Raw genomic sequence first — 19612 nt, forward strand, 5'->3', positions numbered from 1 at the left:
GTGTGTAATACCAATGTCCCACTCAAAAGATATTTTCAATAAGGTCATAGAAGAAAAGTTTCTAAAGAGGGAGATGCCTATCAAGATATAAAAAGCATACAGAACACTAAATAAATTGGGCCAGAAAAGAAAATGTCCTCACCACATAATAATCAAAATACTAAATATACAAAATAAAGAAAGAATATTAAAAGCTGCAAGGGGAAAAGACTATATAACAGTTAAGACCAAACTATTAGAATGACATCTGACTACTCAACGAGGACTCTAAAAGCCATAAGGGCCTGGAAAGATGTGCTGTGCAAACTCAGACTCTAAGAGACCACAGGCGCCAGCCCAGACTAATGCATTATACATACATATATATATATATATATATATAATACATATATTATACACATATATATATAATGTGTTGTATATATATGCATAATACATATGTATGCATATGTGTATATATACATATATATGGAATAATATACCATGGATGGAGAAGATAAGATGTTTCATGATAAATTCAAACAATGTCTATCTATAAATCCAGCCCTACAGAAGATGCTAGGACAACTTCAACTCAGGGATGCTAAAAACACAGGAAACAAATAATCTCACATAGCAAAAGCTAAAGAAGGAACAACACACACACACACACACACACACACACACACTACAATCATCACACTCACTATCAGCAAACATTGGTCATTAATATCTCTGAATACCATTGGTCTCAATTCTCCAAATGAAAAGGCACAGACTGACAGAATGGATGCCAAAACAGGATCCATCCTGGTGCTGCATCCCAGAAACATGTCTCATATTATGATGGAAATTACCGCAAGGTAAACGGTTGCAAAAAGATATTCCAAAGAAGGGGCCTAAGAAACAAGCTGGTGTAGTCACTTTAATATATAGCAAAAGATGCTTCACACCAAACTTAATCAGAAGAGACAGGAAAGGATACGACATACTTGTCAAAGAGAAAAATCCACTGAGATGTGTTGCAGTATATATTAGAAAATAGTAACGTTTTACCTTTTATCCTGGGCTCGTGCCAGCACCCATGGGACCACATGGCACTGTAGGGTACTTTTATCTCGGCAGCTCCACATTGCCCCCAAGTACTCTCAGACCCAAGCAGCTGTCAGCTGTTCCAGCATGGCGCCTTTCCTGGAGTTAGTTCCAGCACCAGAGGGCCACATGGAACTAACCATAATTTATCTCTGGTTAGCCTCTTTCCTGGCAGCTCTCTGCTAGCTGTGAACTCTCTGGTTCCAGCTACCTGGTAAAATCAGGGCTCTAGAAGTCCAGCATGAGCTGGCCTGTCACAGCTCCCTGCCACAGCCTGCCACAGACTCTGCTCACACTCCCAACAACTGCCCCCTGGTAGTTAAAGTATAAATTCCCAACTAACCAGTGAAATCAGGACTCAATAAACTGTATTTTTTCAACCAGATTTATATGTTAAATTCCCAGTCCACAATACATCCACACAATAAACTCACAACCAATTGATAAGGATATAAACCACCTACCTAGATAAGACACATTGACCTATAGAAATCCATCCCTGAAGAAATATTCATAACGTGGATGTGCAGCGATCTCGAACCCGAGAGCCAGAAAGCAGAGCTTCTGCGTCCCAAGGACTCCAGCACACACCATGGCGGACTCTGAGCGTCTCTCGGCTCCCGGCTGCTGGTTAGCCTGCACCAGCTTCTCGCGCAGCAAAAAGGGAATTCTCCTGTTTGTTGAGATTATACTGTGCCTGGTGATTTTGATTTGCTTCAGTGCGTCTACATCGGCCTACTCCTCCCTGTTGGCGATTGAGATGATCTTTGTTGCTGTCTTATTTGTCTTCTACGTGTGTCACCTGCACTCCAAGATATCATTCATCAGTTGGCCTTGGACCGATTTCTTCAGATCCCTCATAGCCATCCTGTACCTGATCACTTCCATTGTTGTCCTTGTAGAAGGAAGAGGCAGCTCCATATTCGTCGCTGGGGTGCTGGGCTTGTTGGCTACATTGCTCTTTGGTTATGATGCATATATCACCTTCCCTCTAAAGCAGCAAAGACATACAGCATCTCCTACTGACCCCACAAATGGCCCATGATCGTCTTTCGGTTGTCTCTGCTACCTGTTAATAGCTCCTCCATCAAAAACTTCCTCCTGTCAGGCGGTGGTGATGGTGCATGCCTTTAATCCAAGCACTCAGGAGGCAGAGGCAGGAGGATCTCTGAGTCTGAGGCCAGGGCTACACAGTGAGATCCTGTCTCCAAAACAATACCTCCTCTGGTTTCCACAACTCTCCAGTAATCCTCTGACCCCATGGACACTGCTTATGGTACAAGAGATTGAACCTAGAGCTGTGTGCCTCCTGGGCAAGCACTCTCTACTGAGCTACATCCCTGTTAAAGTGTCTTTTTTGGGAGCTTTGTCTTCCAGCCTGCCAATCAACCCACTTTATGGGTGTGTCTAGATTCCCCTTTGCTCTGAAGTACCAGCAGCCAGACATGAGTTCTGCTTGAACCATATTCCCCACATAAGCTACAAAATGAGTTACCCACTACAAATAAGAACCTTTTTTCTCTGTGTGGGGTGAGCTATGAAGGGTTAAATAAACAATAAAAAGTATTATTAAAGTCTATAAAAAAGAAATATTTGGGGTTGGGGATTTAGCTCAGTGGTAGAGCGCTTGCCTAGCGAGCCCAAGGCCCTGGGTTCAGTCCCCAGCTCCGAAAAAAGAAAAAAAAAAGAAATATTTATAACTACCTGTAACTATGTAGAGATGCATGGCAATGGATCGTTTATGTTGCCTCCGTGTTACCTCTCCTGTTTCCCCTCTGCATCTAACTTTGATATGATAGTTTATGCTTCATCTTGTTATCTTTTACTTTTATCATGTTATTTCTTCGAATCCTGTTCATTTCTGATGAGGGTCACAAAGAGAGTGGATCTGGAGAGGTGAGAAGAAACTAGGAGGAATGGAAGGGGGAGATTGTAATCCGAATATACTGTATGAGAAAAGACTAAATGTTCAATAAAGGATAATGTAATACATTTTTAAAAGTCTGACTGAAAGGAGGCAGGTCCTTAATTTGTTGGCATTGTTATGCACGTAAAAACAAGAAAAAATTAGACAAAAACATGAACAAATAGGAAGGAAAAAGCAGGGCTTAACAACAACGATACCTACCAGTATCAGATATGAGCAGAACAGGATGGAGTTCCCTTACATCCAGCAGGTAAGCTATTTCTCATCATGACATTGACTTCTAGCCTTCAGAGGCACAGGATAATATATTTCCATGGTCCTAACCCATCTGCCCTGTAGTAATTAGTTAAAATAATCTGAGAAAATGAATACGGCAATGGGTCATAATTAAGATGATTCTTCAGGAAGAAGTACGTCTTGGCTTCTCCCAGGCCTTGCTATGACTTAGGGTGGGACACAACCACAGTGAGAGCATATACTGGAAGCAAATTCATCTCAGTTTTGTCTTCTGCTTTCCAGAAATACATTGTAATAAGAGTTCTTTGGAATAATCAGGTTTTGGTTAATGTTAATCTATACTTAATATCAAATACCAGATACTGTGGAAAGAACATTAAGTGCATACACTTAAGTTTCAAGGAAGGTTTACAATATTGCATAATTAAAATTAACTTCATCTGAAGTGCTGGTCCTTTTTATTTGCCTAACAACATTAAAACTTTTGTATTCAAGAAGGAAAATAGTCTCATAGCTTATGAAAGGAGCTCCAGGTAGTCTTCATTGACACTACATGGCAGGGCAGCCTGCACAGTGCCAAGTGCACATGTGCTCAGAACCCAGGCCACAGTGAAATAGCATAAAACAACACGAGCAAGCACTGAAAGAAACACAAAGGTTCATTACATGTTTGATTCTGAATTAATTTCTGATTGTTGTGTTCAGAAGCCTTTTCTTGCCATTAAATATTTTACTACCCATATATTCAGTAATGGTAGCCCATCTGGAATCTTAAAGTACAGTTTTACAGAGCTGTGTCTTAGATGTCTAAAACCCCACAATAATGTGCTGAGATCTAGAGCCAAACTTAAATATGGTTAGGATTTTTCTAGGACATGGAAAGGTTCTTAACGGAGATTAACCCTTATTTCCAAAGGAGTTGAACCATACTAAGAAGGCAGACTAGGATAAACTAGGAGTGGGGGACAGATTGCTTATTTAGTGGGTTGGTTAGTTGGTTGGTTGTCAACACAAGCACTTCTCAAGAAAAAGAGGTTCCTGGTGTGGAGGTGGAGCCAGAGTGATGCTTTGCTTACTTGGCATGGTTTAAGGCCCTGATGTAACTCTAGCACTAAAAACAAGCAAGCAGATTAACAGTAACAGAGCTCTGCTTGACACACAACCGCTTAAGGGGGTAGGAAGGGTAGGGCAGTAGTTTTATTTGACCACAGTTATACAGAATCTCTCTTTAGACTACCTAACTCTTATTAGTGTGCTGTTACAGATAACATGGTGTTGGATAGAAGCAGGATGGAGGGCTATTCATTCCTCCTCATAAGGAACTTTCCTCTCTGCAAATGAAATCAGTAGTGTCAACCAGCATGCCTTGGCTCCAGCAAGAATGATATCATTACAAAAGCAAAAGTAACAGCGAACGCAGAGCACTTGCTATTTCCCTGCTGCTCTTTCATACCGAATTCTAATTCACTCAGTTGTCACAGTAAATCTCATGATGTGTGACTGTTATGCCTATGTTATAGACTAGGAAATTGGAATTTATAACCCCAGGGGGAGTCTCAGCTGAGCTTTTAAACGTAAGCAACTAAACCCTTGGCCAATAAATGATCCCTCAGTGCAAGAGGTTGTGAGTTGTGTTATACCTTTTTGGCATTGGTTTTCAGTTTATCTTTTAAGTACCTGGAGAATTATGAAAGAGAGGTTAACACCTTAAATTCGACCTTTTAAATATTTTTTATTTGTTTATGTGTTTGTGTTCTTATGACTGTATACCTCCCATGTGTTGGGAGGAGACAAAGAGGGTGTAGGATCCTCTGGAACTTAGGTTATAGCTGTGTGTGAGGCATAAACATGGTGGTGGGGACCAAACTCCTGTCCTCTGGAGAGCAAGAAGTGCTTTTAACCACAGCCATCTCTCCTATGCCTCAAATTTAATGCTTATTCATATGAAGAAAGCAAGGCATGGTGACTCATGTCTATAAACCCAGTGTTGTGGAACTGAAGCAGAAGAATAGCTGTGAGTTTTCTGACAGCCCAAGCTATGCAAGGAATACCAGGCCAGCCCGAGTTAGTGAGATTTCTGCTTAAAGAAAACAAAAAAGCCACCACCACAATAACCACAAAGAGAGTCACAGTGATTCTGCAGATACAATGACAGCTTGCTACTTCCATTGTGGAGATAGCGTTAGTCACTTGGAATTTGACTACCAAGTGCTTAAGTATAAAAGAACCTGACCTTTAGGATAATATCACTACTTCTTAAAAGCCTCGGACCAGTGGAAGAACTTATCTCAAGTTAAACATAGAGAATGTATGCTATTTGGTCATAGTGCAGTTCAGACTTCTAAAACCAGTAACGTGATAGTGTGACCACAGGACTGCACACAACCTGTATATCTGTCATAATACTCAGCCAATTTTATACTGTACCTGTTCTCTGTAGATTCTAGGCAGACCACAAGTTGGATACTCATTTACTCACAGCTGTGACACCTGAGGAGCAACATCCAAACCTGTCCTTCAACCTCCATGGCACTGATACACAAGTAAACACATGATTTTATCTCCCATAAACCTTAAGGCAACCAAATAGGCTGGGAGAGGCTGGAATTCAGGACATTCGTGAAGCTGGTATCAAGCTGAACTGAGAAGGGACACATCTTCGCCAACTGTCAACAAACATCTCTGCATAATTGTAGCTGCATAATTGCCTAATTGTAAAGCCTGAAGAATACCCAAAATAAAAATTAAATTTTTATTGAAAACCTTACTCACATGCTGGCCATTTCTGTTACTAGGGCATATTACCTGCCTGCTTTATTGCCTCCTTTATTCTCTGCTTTCAGCTAAGAAAAAAAATAACAAAAATGATTTTAATTACTTCTATGAAGAACAGAACCTTTAATAACTGTCCCAACAAACATTGGAGGAGGAAAGCGACAGCCAGTCATGCAGGTGGGGAATTAACCATCACCAGCTTGGGCCGAAGCTTGTTTAGCAGCAACTGAGAATCCTCAGCACCCGGCAGAGAATGGGAGAAGGGCCCATAGCCTGTAAAATAGGAGTCAGGAGCTGTTGAGGTCTGAACTTTAGCACCCACATCATCTTTTCTGAATTAATAAAGATTTCCAGCATGACAAGAACACCGTTAAAATGTAAGAACCAAAGCACACTCCAGGACCCCGCAAACATGGCGCTGTCCTCGCTGCTCCTGCTGGCAACCGCTGTACAGATAACTCACAAGCATCTGTAGAGTCCATTTAACTGGGCAGGGGCAATCTAGCAACGACCCACAATGCAAACCGTTGACGGGCAACGAAAAGCACTGTCTCAGCGTCACTGTTGGTGGGTAGTGCACTCATCCTTTCTGGAAGCTTATGTGTGGTGTTTATGGAAGCTGAAGGGACATGCTGCAGCCCGAGGCATGAGGGAATATGATGGTTGAGGAGTATTCAATCCTTACACCTAGGAATCTGTCTGGGAGGCAAGGAATTAACAGGTCATCATAGGACAGATCTCACAGAAAAAAAAGGAAGCAGTTTTATAAGAACTTTTGATCTTCAAAGGGAGGAATTGGCACACATGTAAGAGACGAAGCCAGAGAGCATATAGAGGCAAGAACTATGTGGCTCAGAGCCAGCTGTCATTGTAGTTTTCAAAAGGGAACTTTAAAGTGGAACAGGCAGCGTATTCTGTTAACAATTGAACATGCGAACGCATCCAGAAGAACATTTCTATGCCTTTGCATCAAAATAAAATTGCTAGATTACAATACTACTCAAATATCCACATGCGCTTGTAGTTTCGGTGTATGGTAAGCAAGCAGCCTAAGCAAATCTAGTTTTAAAATAAATAAAGATAATTTTATGACAAACTGCCACCATGTAACCAAGGTAAAACAGGCAAGCCTGCTCCCTTTCTAGAATTAACCACTTGGCCAATTCCACTGTTGGGTGACTTACTCCAAGCTTTTTTGAAGATACAAGCTAGACTTACTCAACTTCAGGGACCCAGCACCTGTTAGTAGTACTTCATATGTGGTCAGTACTCAATAGATGTTGATTAATTAGCAAACTGTCCTCTGTAAGAGTGTGAACATATGTAGCTATATAAAAAAGGATTAGCCAGAGACTAAAATTCAAGTTATGTTGGTAACTTGTTCTCTGAACTTTTTTTTTTCTTTTTCTTTTCATCTTTATTAAATTGGGTATTTCTTATTTACATTTCGATTGTTATTCCCTTTCCCGGTTTCCAGGCTAACATCCCCCTAGCCCCTCCCCCTCTCCTTCTTTATGGGTGTTCCCCTCCCCATCCTCCCCCCATTACCACCCTCCCCCCAAGAATCCTGTTCACTGGGGGTCCAGCCTTGGCAGGACCAAGGGCTTCCCCTTCCCCTGGTGCCCTTACTAGGCTATTCATTGCTACCTATGTAGTTGGAGCCCAGGGTCAGTCTATGTATAGTTTCAGTTCTTGCCCATTTGGTCACCTGGGAAAACCGCTGCCAGTTGGAGTGTTTCACATATCCAGTGTGCATTGAAGTCTTCCTATAAATGTGTCATGTTACTGCTATCAACTGAGGAATATCATTATTCATTCTTATCTTTCATCTTTGTGCTTAAAGACTCTTCTGACTGCAGCAGATTACTCCTTCACCCTTTCAAAATCTAAAGTAATCGCAAGTGCTAAAAATATGTCTCTAATATCTTTTTTTTAATATTATACTCAGTCTAAGAAAGCTTCACTGTAATTTATTTGTTTCTTATTGACGCAGTCTCAATATCACAGGCTTCCACAAACTCCCGTAGCCAATGATGATATAAAACTTTTTTTTATAAATCTACTTTTTTATTTTACATATGAGTACACTATAGCTAGCTCATCTTCAGTCATGCCAGAAGAAGGCACTGGTTCCCATTACAGATGATTGTGGGCCATCACGTGGTTGCTGGGAATTGAACTCAGAGCATCTGAAAGAGCTGTCCATGCACTTAACCACAGAGCCATCTTTCTAGCCTGATATAAAACTTCTGATCTACTTCCTTCCTCCTAAGTCCTGGGACTACAGGGGAATATCACCAGGTTTACTTTTATGTGGTGCTGGCTAGGCAAGCAGGTTTCCAACTGAGCTACCCCTCATCTCCACTCCCATCACCCACCTCCTATCCTCCCATCCCCCACCTTCCCACCACTCCATTCCCCTACTTGCTGCCCACCCCCTCAACCCCAGATCTAGATTCTAGGTTGTAATTCTGAAAGTCTTTGTGTGGCTACTTGCATTTTAAAAAATATTAACAAAATATTTACACTAAAGCTAAATTTTAAGGTAAAAAAAGAAGTAATATAGTAGACCCTCAGATTGAGGATTAAGTTCAAGACCAATTTGACTTGAACTCTGTTTAGGTAAATCTGAAGAGATCTTTTGGCATGCACATGTGTGAACTTACACACCCAGAATCAGCAGGAAACAACCATACTCCATGAAATAAGTTGGGGACATCAAGATCCCCAGAAGTCTTCCCACTCCTGAGAAAATTAACTCTAAAAGACAAACTATTCATAATTATTTTTTTAAATCAGTTCCTCTAAATATATGTCTCATTATGCTTAAGACTTTTGAAAATAATTCAATTCCTATACAAGTGTGAATTCCTTCAATAAATAATAGTGGGGTGACTCCTAGGAGTAAGCGATGAGGTGGTGTGCACAGGAGCAGGGACTAAGTTGTAAATAACCCACACTCTACTACAGTTTGACTCACGTCAGGTAGAAAAACAAAACCCTATTGTTTCCTTCTAATCAAAGTCAGAATTTTATTGCTCCCTAATCAAAGCATTTTAAACTGTTAAAGTATAATTAAAAACAGGATGGAGGTGCAGCCTGGGTGGCAGAATGCTTGCCTAGCATGAACACAACATGTAAACCAGGCATGGTTGCTCATGTTGTACTCCCAACACTCAGGATGTAGATTCAGGGAAAACAGGAGGATCATATGGGTTAAGACTGCCTTCTGGTGTTTAGTATGTTCAGGGCCAGCCTAGGCTACATGAGCACTTGTATCTAAAAGAAATTAATAAAATCTTAGTGTATAACATGTTTTTTTCTGTCTCACTCTTTACCTTATCTTTTTTTACAATCAATTTTCAAATTTTTAATGTGTATGGATGTTTTGTCTGCATGTCTGTCTGTCTGTCTGTCTTTCTGTCCAGCATGCATGTGTCTGGTGTCATGGAGGTCAGAAGATGGTGTTGGATGCTCTAGGGTCAGAGTTACTGACAGCTGTGAGCCACCCTGTGGGTGTCAAGTCCTCTATAAGAGCAGGCTGTCCCCTTAACTCCTTAACTGCCAAGCCCCTCTTGAGCCTCCTCTCCACCTAATTTTTTGAGTGAGACTCTCTCACTGAACCCAAAGCTCATTGATTTTCTACAACTATTAGCCACCAAGTACTTTAGCAGCCTGTCTTTGCCCCCAGGAATTATACACCTCTGCCTCCGGGTCCAGCTTTTTAAGTGGGTGTTGGGAATCAGAACCTGGGACCTCATGCTTTCACAGAAAGAACTTTACCGATTGAAACATAACCAGCCCCTAAAAGTATTTTAACACGCACAAATAACCAATGAAGTTTAAAGATGGAAAATACATGAAATAGGCAAATTAGGGAATATCTGAAGAAGAAAAAGCATTTGCGATGGGCACAGAGGTGGTTACAGTAGCAAAAAGAATTTCAGAAAAAGATTTCTATAAGGAAAATGTAAAAATGCCCACCAAGTCATTTTCCTGGAAGGATTTTTGAAGACTGATTTCATTTACATTTAATGCTAGCAAACAATACAATATCCATCACAACATAATATTTAGCTTGTTACTATAAGGCATGTGTACCTATAATAAAGATTTAGCAAGCTTGAACTTGATATAAAATTATATTTTAAATGTTGCTTGAGTAATATACTCATTAAAGTCCATATTGTATATCACTCTTATTTGTTTTTAACATTGAAAACAAAACCATCTTAGGTCTCATTTAATCCTGACAAATTATTATTTATTAAAAATGCCTAATGATTCACCATGGTCTTTGCAAACCTTACTATTATCTGCATATATATATATAGGGATAAATATAATAATTAGCTATGTGCTTCTGCATAGATATGCTATCAAAATTATAGGATTGCACAGGCTTCAGGTCAAAAAAGCAAGCAGAACCCTGATCCCAGCAGCTGAAGACAAAGCTGTTGACTCAAACAAAGAGGAAGCTCGGCAGCAATAGTGGAGGCCCAAGCTCACCACAGGGAGATGCTGATGAGAAGCCAGCAAGGTCAACGAGACTCTGCCATCTGAGCGGAAGGCTATGCTTTGGCTCAATTACAGTGCACTGCCACTCAGTGGTTGTTGTTGCAAGGAAAGATTGGTTTCTATCTTCTAAAATAAACTTGGTATTTACCATTACCATAGTTCTGGAATGATGTTTAATTGTGAGCTTGTAGCAATGTTGGGGACTCTATGCCAAGCTGTCAAAAAAAAAACAAAAACAAACAAAAAAATCCCTCTGATATAGGGCTATAGGTCTCGGTTTAATGAGTATTTTACTATTTTACTGTGAAGTTAAATACTAAGCTATACTCTACAAGAAAAGCAAGCTGGCATATTATGATCTCAAATATAACAATGTATTTTAAATATTTGATCTTTTGTCAATTTGATATAGATGGTTAATGCGCTGAATTCAATATTTATGCTAAAACATGATTTAACAGATATTCATATGTCAACATGAATTCTCTGTCCTGAGTAAAGCTCTAAAATATGTAAAATAATTATAATAAAATGGGACTTGAGAAAATGGGCCCAATACTACTGTACTAGCTAAATCTAATAAGGGGGAAAAATGAGGGCTGCTAGTGGACTGAGCATGGCTAACACGGCTCTGGTAGGTCTTGTTCTTCTCGTAATTTCCCTGCCCTGCTAAAAAACATTAGACTGCATTCCTAAAGCTAGTCACCAAGTTGTGTTCCCTTATTTGGTCACTTCCAAGTCTTGAGGCTGACCACCAAGGTCCAGCTGCCAATGTATTGAAGTCCATCCAGCACACCAAAGCCTCTTTGGCTCACCTAATTTACATACTCAATTAAAAGTAAAATCCTCATCCTAGAGGGTTTCTCTTTTACCTTTATTATTTTTTAATTTTATTTTTTATTAGATCTATTTCTTTATTTACATTTCAAATGTCATTCCCTTCTCCGGTTTCCTGTCCATTAGCTCCCTATCCCTTCCCCCTCCCCCATACGGGTGTTTTCCCTCCCTTTCACCACCCTTACTTCCCCCCAACCCCCGACATTTCCCTGCACTGGGGTTCACCCTTGGCAGGACCAAGGGCTTCCCCTTCCACTGGTGCCCAACAAGGCTATTCTCTGCTACTTATGCAGTTGGAGCCCTGGGTCAGTCCATGTATAGTCTTTGGATAGTGGTTTAGTCCCTGGAAGCTCTGGTTGGTTGGCATTGTTGTTCATATGGGGTTGCAAGACCCTTCAACTCTTTCGATCCTTCCTCTAATTCCCCCCATGGGGGTCCCATTCTTAGTTCAGTGGTTTGCTGCTAGCATTGACCTCTGCATTGGACATGCTCTGGATGTGTCTCTCAGGAGACATCTACACCTGTTTCTTGTCGGCCTGCACTTCTTAGCTTCATCCATCTTATCTAGTTTGGTGGCTGTATATGTATGGGCCACATGTGAGGCAGGCTCTGATGCTTCTTTTACCTTTATAAACTGCCATTTTGCTATGTGCCACATCTGTCTCCTCTCTATCCAGAGGCAGTCCTTTGTCCCCCTCCTAGGACAAATTCCCCGTCCCCTTCTTCCATCCCTCTCTCCCTTACCCTTTTTCACACCCTCTCTCCTGTCCCCTCTGAGGCAAATAAATCTCATTTGTGCTGAAAACTTGTTCTTGGGGTGTCTTGAGTGGACTCCAAGGTTCCCTAAAAAAACCTATTCATTTGATTTTTATTTTCCCTTCATGGACTTAAGAAGGCCATCTATTTATTACTAATATTTTAGTGTCTGGGTATAGGTATGCAGACTGAGAAGCCTTGGGATCAAAGACCAATTTCTGTGCTGAGGACAAGGCTAAAGTGGGTGACAGTGCTTGCTGTACAAGCATAAGAAGCTGAGTTTGTATACCCAGAACCCATATAAGCGTCGCACAATAACACAGGATTGTAATACCATTGCTTCCACTCACGATGGATGGAAGATAAACACCAGTCAAGCTCTCAAACAAGCTGGATGTGTCTGTACTCATTCGACTGTGCTCACGTGTTTTCCTCCTCACACATATCACATACATACTAAAGGTAACAAAGAAAATTCACTTGTTTTACTTTTCAAATGATTTTAAGCATCTGAGAATTTTCTGTATTTGATTCTGTCTGTCACATCTTGGATCTTTTCAGGAATCAATGAACAGTGGTAGGTTTTGTCCCATAATGCAATTCTCAACCTGTCCCACTCTCAAACGAGCTACCACCACATATACATGCCATTTTAGATAAAGTCAAGGAACCATAGCTTGTTTCTTTCAAACATTCTTTGCAAATAAAAGCTAATATCTCACATTCCATGATGAAATGGGCAAACATTCAATAACATAGTAGTTTGTAAAGACACTTGTATGCCTTGATGTAGGAGGCAATTGTGTCTGCCCCAGGTCGTGAAGTACAGGCAGAGCCAGAAAGAAGGAGATCCAAAATGATGTGTGTGCTTTAATACAGACGCACCCCTCCCTCTTCCTCCAACTCCCCCCTCTCTTTTTTGTTCCCCAACTTCATCTCCCTCCCTGCTCTCTTCTTCCTTCCTCCTTTCCCCTTCCAACCCCTTGCCTCCCTCTTCCTCCTCCCTCTCCCCCTGCCTCTCTCTACTATCTGACCTTAAATTGTCTAAAAAGTAAAGCCAATTACAGTATAAACAAAGAAAATCTTTAAATTAATACATTCAAAATTTGTACGAATTTTACTTTTTAAAGTTTTCCTAGTCAATTGCAGTCATTTGTTTTCTGCTTAGTTTCTCTCAATTAGGAAACAGGTCAAGGATGTTTCACACGCCCTCATCTCAGTCTCCACGACTTCACAAGTTATTTCCCACTACTGAGAAAAAATATTACAAATAGACCTTTAGAAAGTAAGTTCTGCCAAGGCTGTGGACAAGGTCATCCCAGAGCTGAATGGGAAGCTCACTGGCATGATCTTCTGCGTTCCTACCCACAATGTATCCGTTGTGGATCTGACACGCTGCCTGGAAAAACCTGCCAAGTATGATGATATCAAGAAGGTGGTGAAGCAGGCATTCTAGGGTTGTCTCCTGCGACTTCAACAGCAACTCCCACTCTTCCACATTTGATGCTGGGGCTTGCATTGCTCTCAATGACAACTTTGTAAAGCTCATTTCCTGGTATGACAATGAATATGGCTACAGCAACAGGGTGGTGGTCCTCATGGCCTACATGGCCTCCAAGGAGTAAGAAACCCTGGACCACCCACCCCAGCCCAGCAAGGATACTGAGAGCAAGAGAGAGGCCCTCAGTTGCTGAGGAGTCCCCATCTCAACTCAGCCCCCAACACTGAGCATCTCCCTCACAATTCCATCCCAGACCCCATAATAACAGGAGGGGCCTAGGGAGCCCTCCCTTCTCTCCTGAATACCATCAATAAAGTTCACTGCACCCGCTCCCCCAAAAAAGAAAAGATGTTCTTAAAAAAATTAAGTTCACTCAACTCTCCATAGACTCACGCTGCTGTTTCCAATTCCCTGCTGTCCAAGGCCTCTGCTTTTTGACAGGTAACTGTCAGTCTCAGAGTTTGGTTGACAGTTTTAATTTGTTTTTGCTTTAGCTGATTTTAAAAATATTTTCTAAAGCAAGTCGATAGAAATATCAAAATCAAAGTAACTTACTAAGGATCAATTCAATTGTGATCACGGGTAAATGCACTTTGAAGTGCCCAGATTAAGAATTAAATTTGCTCACAAATATAACAACTCAGAAAGTGTAACTCCATTTATACATTGCATATACAAGGCAAAAAAAAATGCATGGAAATCATTACTTATGTAGCCCCATCAAAGAGGTAGTAGCATGAGACATGTCGATAAAAACTTGAAAATATGGTATTTTTTTTAAAAAGATCATTGAATCTTTAGTCATAAGGGAAATGCAAGTCAAAACAACCCTGAGATTTCACCTCACACCAGTGAGAATGGCTAAGATCAAAAACTCAGATGACAGCAGATGCTGGCGAGGATGCGGAGAAAGAGGAACACTCCTCCATTGTTGGTGGGATTGCAGACTGGTACAACCATTCTGGAAATCAGTCTGGAGGTTCCTCAGAAAATTGGACATTGAACTGCCTGAGGATCCAGCTATACCTCTCTTGGGCATATACCCACAAGATGCCCCAACATATAAAAAAAGACACATGCTCCACTATGTTCATCGCAGCCTTATTTATAATAGCCAGAAGCTGGAAAGAACCCAGATGCCCTTCAACAGAGGAATGGATACAGAAAATGTGGTACATCTACACAATGGAATATTACTCAGCTGTCAAAAACAATGACTTTATGAAATTCATAGGCAAATGGATGGAACTGGAAAATATCATCCTGAGTGAGGTAACCCAATCACAGAAAAACACACATGCACTCACTGATATGTGGATATTAGCCCAAATGCTTGAATTACCCTAGATGCCTAGAACAAATGAAACTCAAGATGGATGATCAAAATGTGATTGCTTCACTCCTTCTTTAAAAGGGGAATAAGAATACCCTTGGCAGGGAAGAGAGAGGCAAAGATTAAAACAGACACAGAAGGAACACCCATTCAGAGCCTGCCCCACATGTGGCCCACACATATACAGCCATCCAATTAGACAAGATGGATGAAGCAAAGAAGTGCAGGCCGACAGGAGCCGGATGTAGATCGCTCCTGAGAGACACAGCCAGAATACAGCAAATACAGAGGTGAATGCCAGCAGCAAACCACTGAACTGAGAATAGGACCCCCGTTGAAGGAATCAGAGAAAGAACTGGAAGAGCTTGAAGGGGCTCGAGACCCCATATGTACAACAATGCCAAGCAACCAGAGCTTCCAGGTACTAAGCCACTACCTAAAGACTATACATGGACTGACCCTGGACTCTGACCTCATAGGTAGCAATGAATATCCTAGTAAGAGCACCAGTGGAAGGGGAAGCCCTGGGTCCTGCTAAGACTGAACCCCCAGTGAACTAGATTGTTGGGGGGAGGGTGGCAATGGGGGGAGGATGCGGAGGGGAACACCCATAAAGAAGGGGAGGGGGAGGGATTAGGGGGATGTTTGCCCGGAAATCTTGAAAGGGAATAACACTAGAAATCTATATAAGAAATACTCAAGTTAATAAAAAAAAAGATCGTTGAATACAAGGAACTGTGGAGAATAATATTTATGCTACTGAACAGTGTACAACAGGCATGGCTCTTGAGACCACGTCATAGTTGTTGTTTGGGTCTTCAAGCTTGTTCAGACATCGTGTATCATCCCTTAAAATCTGAGGAGAGAAGTGAAACTGAGGTCACATCAGGCTACTGTGGCTTCCCAAGGCAGAATGCTGAGTGGACTGAACTGCCTTCGACCCGTCGACCTGTAGATCTGTCATCAGTGCCACTCCCACCTAATCCTCCCTGTTAAATCAGTCGGTGCCTCCACTCAGCAAAATCTGTTCTAGGAAATAACAAGCTTTTAAGTGTAAATATTTGACTATGCTTCCTCTGTTGTTACCCTGATTTGTTTACTTTTTAGTGACACAAAAAATAAGGAAACAATATAGTCAATTTTTTTTTAAATTACAGGACCCTTTTATGAAAAGGCAAGGGGCAGGAAACCCTGCATCACAAAAGATATAGGGCAGTGCATCCCCACATTAATTTCAGAATTGCTCTCAACAGTAATGTGAACTTATGTGGGGTGGAATGTTGTCCCTAAGAAGGGATTGCTAACTGCTGGCATTTGCTTATATCAAGCAGGCGGACATCCGGTTTGTAGCTTGGTTACTTAAACCACAAGGACTTACAAAACTCATTCTGTCCCACATCACTTCCAAGTTACTGTCATCTAATGAAAATTAACTAATTGTCCATTACACGTGGTTATTGGCCTGCCATCTCTAATTGGTGTCTAATTTACTACAGCAGCCCCGACATATATCATACCTTGATTCATACTTGATTCAAAAGGGCAGAATTAAATCTTCACGTATATTAAAAGAGTGAAAAGGGATAACCAAGAAATATAATGTGAGAAAAGAAGCAGCAGACTCTTTGTGAACCAAGAGGAACCACCATGAAGTTAAGTACCACGTTTGTTGATATGACCAGGCTACTGTTAAATCTCTTCAGTGTTGACAACAGCATCATTCCCTATCCTGCTCCCAGTCTCTGTCTCAGACACTGGACCTGAGACGCAGAATGTGACTTGTATCTGCCAGGTTTTACGGGAACTGGGAAACTAATGTTGAGTCCTGGGGCTACTCACAGCCTGGGTTTTCAACCATGAGGGTCATTAGCATCTTACATTGAATGGTTGTGGCACTGGCAATGATACTGCTTGCTTTTCATTTCATTCAAAAATAGTTTCTATTCTCTTGCTTTCATAACCTCAGCCCAGTGGCCATTCGGTGACCCTTACTGTGGCGGAGAGGCCACAAAAGCTGGGCAAAGGAAGAGAGAGACAGAGAGAAATCAGAGACTCCAGTGTCACAGTCATAAAACATTCAGAGATGGAGAAATAAAACTGCTGGTTATGGCTTACAGGTCTACAATCACTTTCATCTAAAAGAAAATTCTTCAATTTCCTTCTTCAGTGTCTTGAAGTTCTTATTGTACAGATCTTTTACTTGCTTTGTTAAAGTCACACCGAGGTACTTTATATTATTTGGGTCTATTATGAAGGGTGTCGTTTCCCTAATTTCTTTCAGAAGATGGAAAGATCTCCCATGCTCATGGATTGGCAGGATTAATATAGTAAAAATGGCCATTTTACCAAAAGCAATCTACAGATTCAATGCAATCCCCATCAAAATACCAATCCAATTCTTCAAAGAGTTAGACAGAACAATTTGCAAATTCATCTGGAATAACAAAAAACCCAGGATAGCTAAAGCTATCCTCAACAATAAAAGGACTTCAGGGGGAATCACTATCCCTGAACTCAAGCAGTATTACAGAGCAATAGTGATAAAAACTGCATGGTATTGGTACAGAGACAGACAGATAGACCAATGGAATAGAATTGAAGACCCAGAAATGAACCCACACACCTATGGTCACTTGATTTTTGACAAAGGAGCCAATTGGAAAAAAGATAGCATTTTCAGCAAATGGTGCTGGTTCAACTGGAGGTCAACATGTAGAAGAATGCAGATCGATCCATGCTTATCACCCTGTACAAAGCTTAAGTCCAAGTGGATCAAGGACCTCCACATCAAACCAGACACACTCAAACTAATAGAAGAAAAACTAGGGAAGCATCTGGAACACATGGGCACTGGAAAAAATTTCCTGAACAAAACACCAATGGCTTATGCTCTAAGATCAAGAATCGACAAATGGGATCTCATAAAACTGCAAAGCTTCTGTAAGGCAAAGGACACTGTGGTTAGGACAAAACGGCAACCAACAGATTGGGAAAAGATCTTTACCAATCCTACAACAGATAGAGGCCTTATATCCAAAATATACAAAGAACTCAAGAAGTTAGACCGCAGGGAAACAAATAACCCTATTAAAAAATGGGGTTCAGAGCTAAACAAAGAATTCACAGCTGAGGAATGCCGAATGGCTGAGAAATGTTCAACATCTTTAGTCATAAGGGAAATGCAAATCAAAACAACCCTGAGATTTCACCTCACACCAGTGAGAATGGCTAAGATCAAAAACTCAGGTGACAGCAGATGCTGGCGAGGATGTGGAGAAAGAGGAACACTCCTCCATTGTTGGTGGGATTGCAGACTGGTACAACCATTCTGGAAATCAGTCTGGAGGTTCCTCAGAAAATTGGACATTGAACTGCCTGAGGATCCAGCTATACCTCTCTTGGGCATATACCCAAAAGATGCCTCAAAATATAAAAGAGACATGTGCTCCACTATGTTCATCGCAGCCTTATTTATAATAGCCAGAAACTGGAAAGAACCCAGATGCCCTTCAACAGAGGAATGGATACAGAAAATGTGGTACATCTACACAATGGAATATTACTCAGCTATCAAAAACAACGAGTTTATGAAATTCGTAGGCAAATGGTTGGAACTGGAAAATATCATCCTGAGTGAGCTAACCCAATCACAGAAAGACATACATGGTATGCACTCATTGATAAGTGGCTATTAGCCCAAATGCTTGAATTACCCTAGATGCCTAGAACAAATGAAACTCAAGACGGATGATCAAAATGTGAATGCTTCACTCCTTCTTTAAAAGGGGAACAAGAATACCCTTGGCAGGGAAGAGAGAGGCAAAGATTAAAACAGAGACTGAAGGAACACCCATTCAGAGCCTGCCCCACATGTGGCCCGTACATATACAGCCACCCAATTAGACAAGATAGATGAAGCAAAGAAGTGCAGGCCGACAGGAGCCGGATGTAGATCGCTCCTGAGAGACACAGCCAGAATACAGCAAATACAGAGGTGAATGCCAGCAGCAAACCACTGAACTGAGAATAGGACCCCCGTTGAAGGAATCAGAGAAAGAACTGGAAGAGCTTGAAGGGGCTCGAGACCCCATATGTACAACAATGCCAAGCAACCAGAGCTTCCAGGTACTAAGCCACTACCTAAAGACTATACATGGACTGACCCTGGACTCTGACCTCATAGGTAGCAATGAATATCCTAGTAAGAGCACCAGTGGAAGGGGAAGCCCTGGGTCCTGCTGAGACTGAACTCCCAGTGAACTAGACTGGTGGGGGGAGGGCGGCAATGGGGGGAGGGTTGGGAGGGGAACACCCATAAGGAAGGGGAGGGGGGAGGGGGATGTTTGCCCGGATACCGGGAAAGGGAATAACACTCGAAATGTATATAAGAAATACTCAAGTTAATAAAAAAAGAAAGAAAAAAAAGAAAATTCAAGGGTATACTCTTTTCCAGATATTGCTTCAACAGAGTCGTCTACATCTGGGCATGGCAGCTCACACTAGCACTCAGGAAGCAGAGCAGGAGGATTTCTGCAAGTTCAAGGCCAGCCAGGCCTACATAATATAGTAAACCATCTCAAGAAAGAAGCATGAAAATGTCATGCACAGAGCTCTGGGGCTCTTGTTGTTTGTTTGTTTGTTTGTTTGTTTGTTTGTT

The 19612-nt window shown here is 41.4% G+C and overlaps 1 protein-coding gene and 1 pseudogene across 2 annotated transcripts in view; one reads left to right on the forward strand and one right to left on the reverse strand.

The window, feature by feature from the left end:
- Positions 1-19612, reverse strand: part of Slc40a1 (solute carrier family 40 member 1) — a 108104-nt gene that overhangs the window by 41784 nt on the left and 46708 nt on the right. The gene's annotated exons all lie outside the window — the stretch shown is intronic.
- Positions 1629-2159, forward strand: Plp2l1 (proteolipid protein 2 like 1; annotated as a pseudogene).

This window comes from Rattus norvegicus, chromosome 9 (assembly GCF_021556685.1).
Source record: "Rattus norvegicus strain SHRSP/BbbUtx chromosome 9, alternate assembly SHRSP_T2T, whole genome shotgun sequence".
NCBI lineage: Eukaryota > Metazoa > Chordata > Mammalia > Rodentia > Muridae > Rattus > Rattus norvegicus.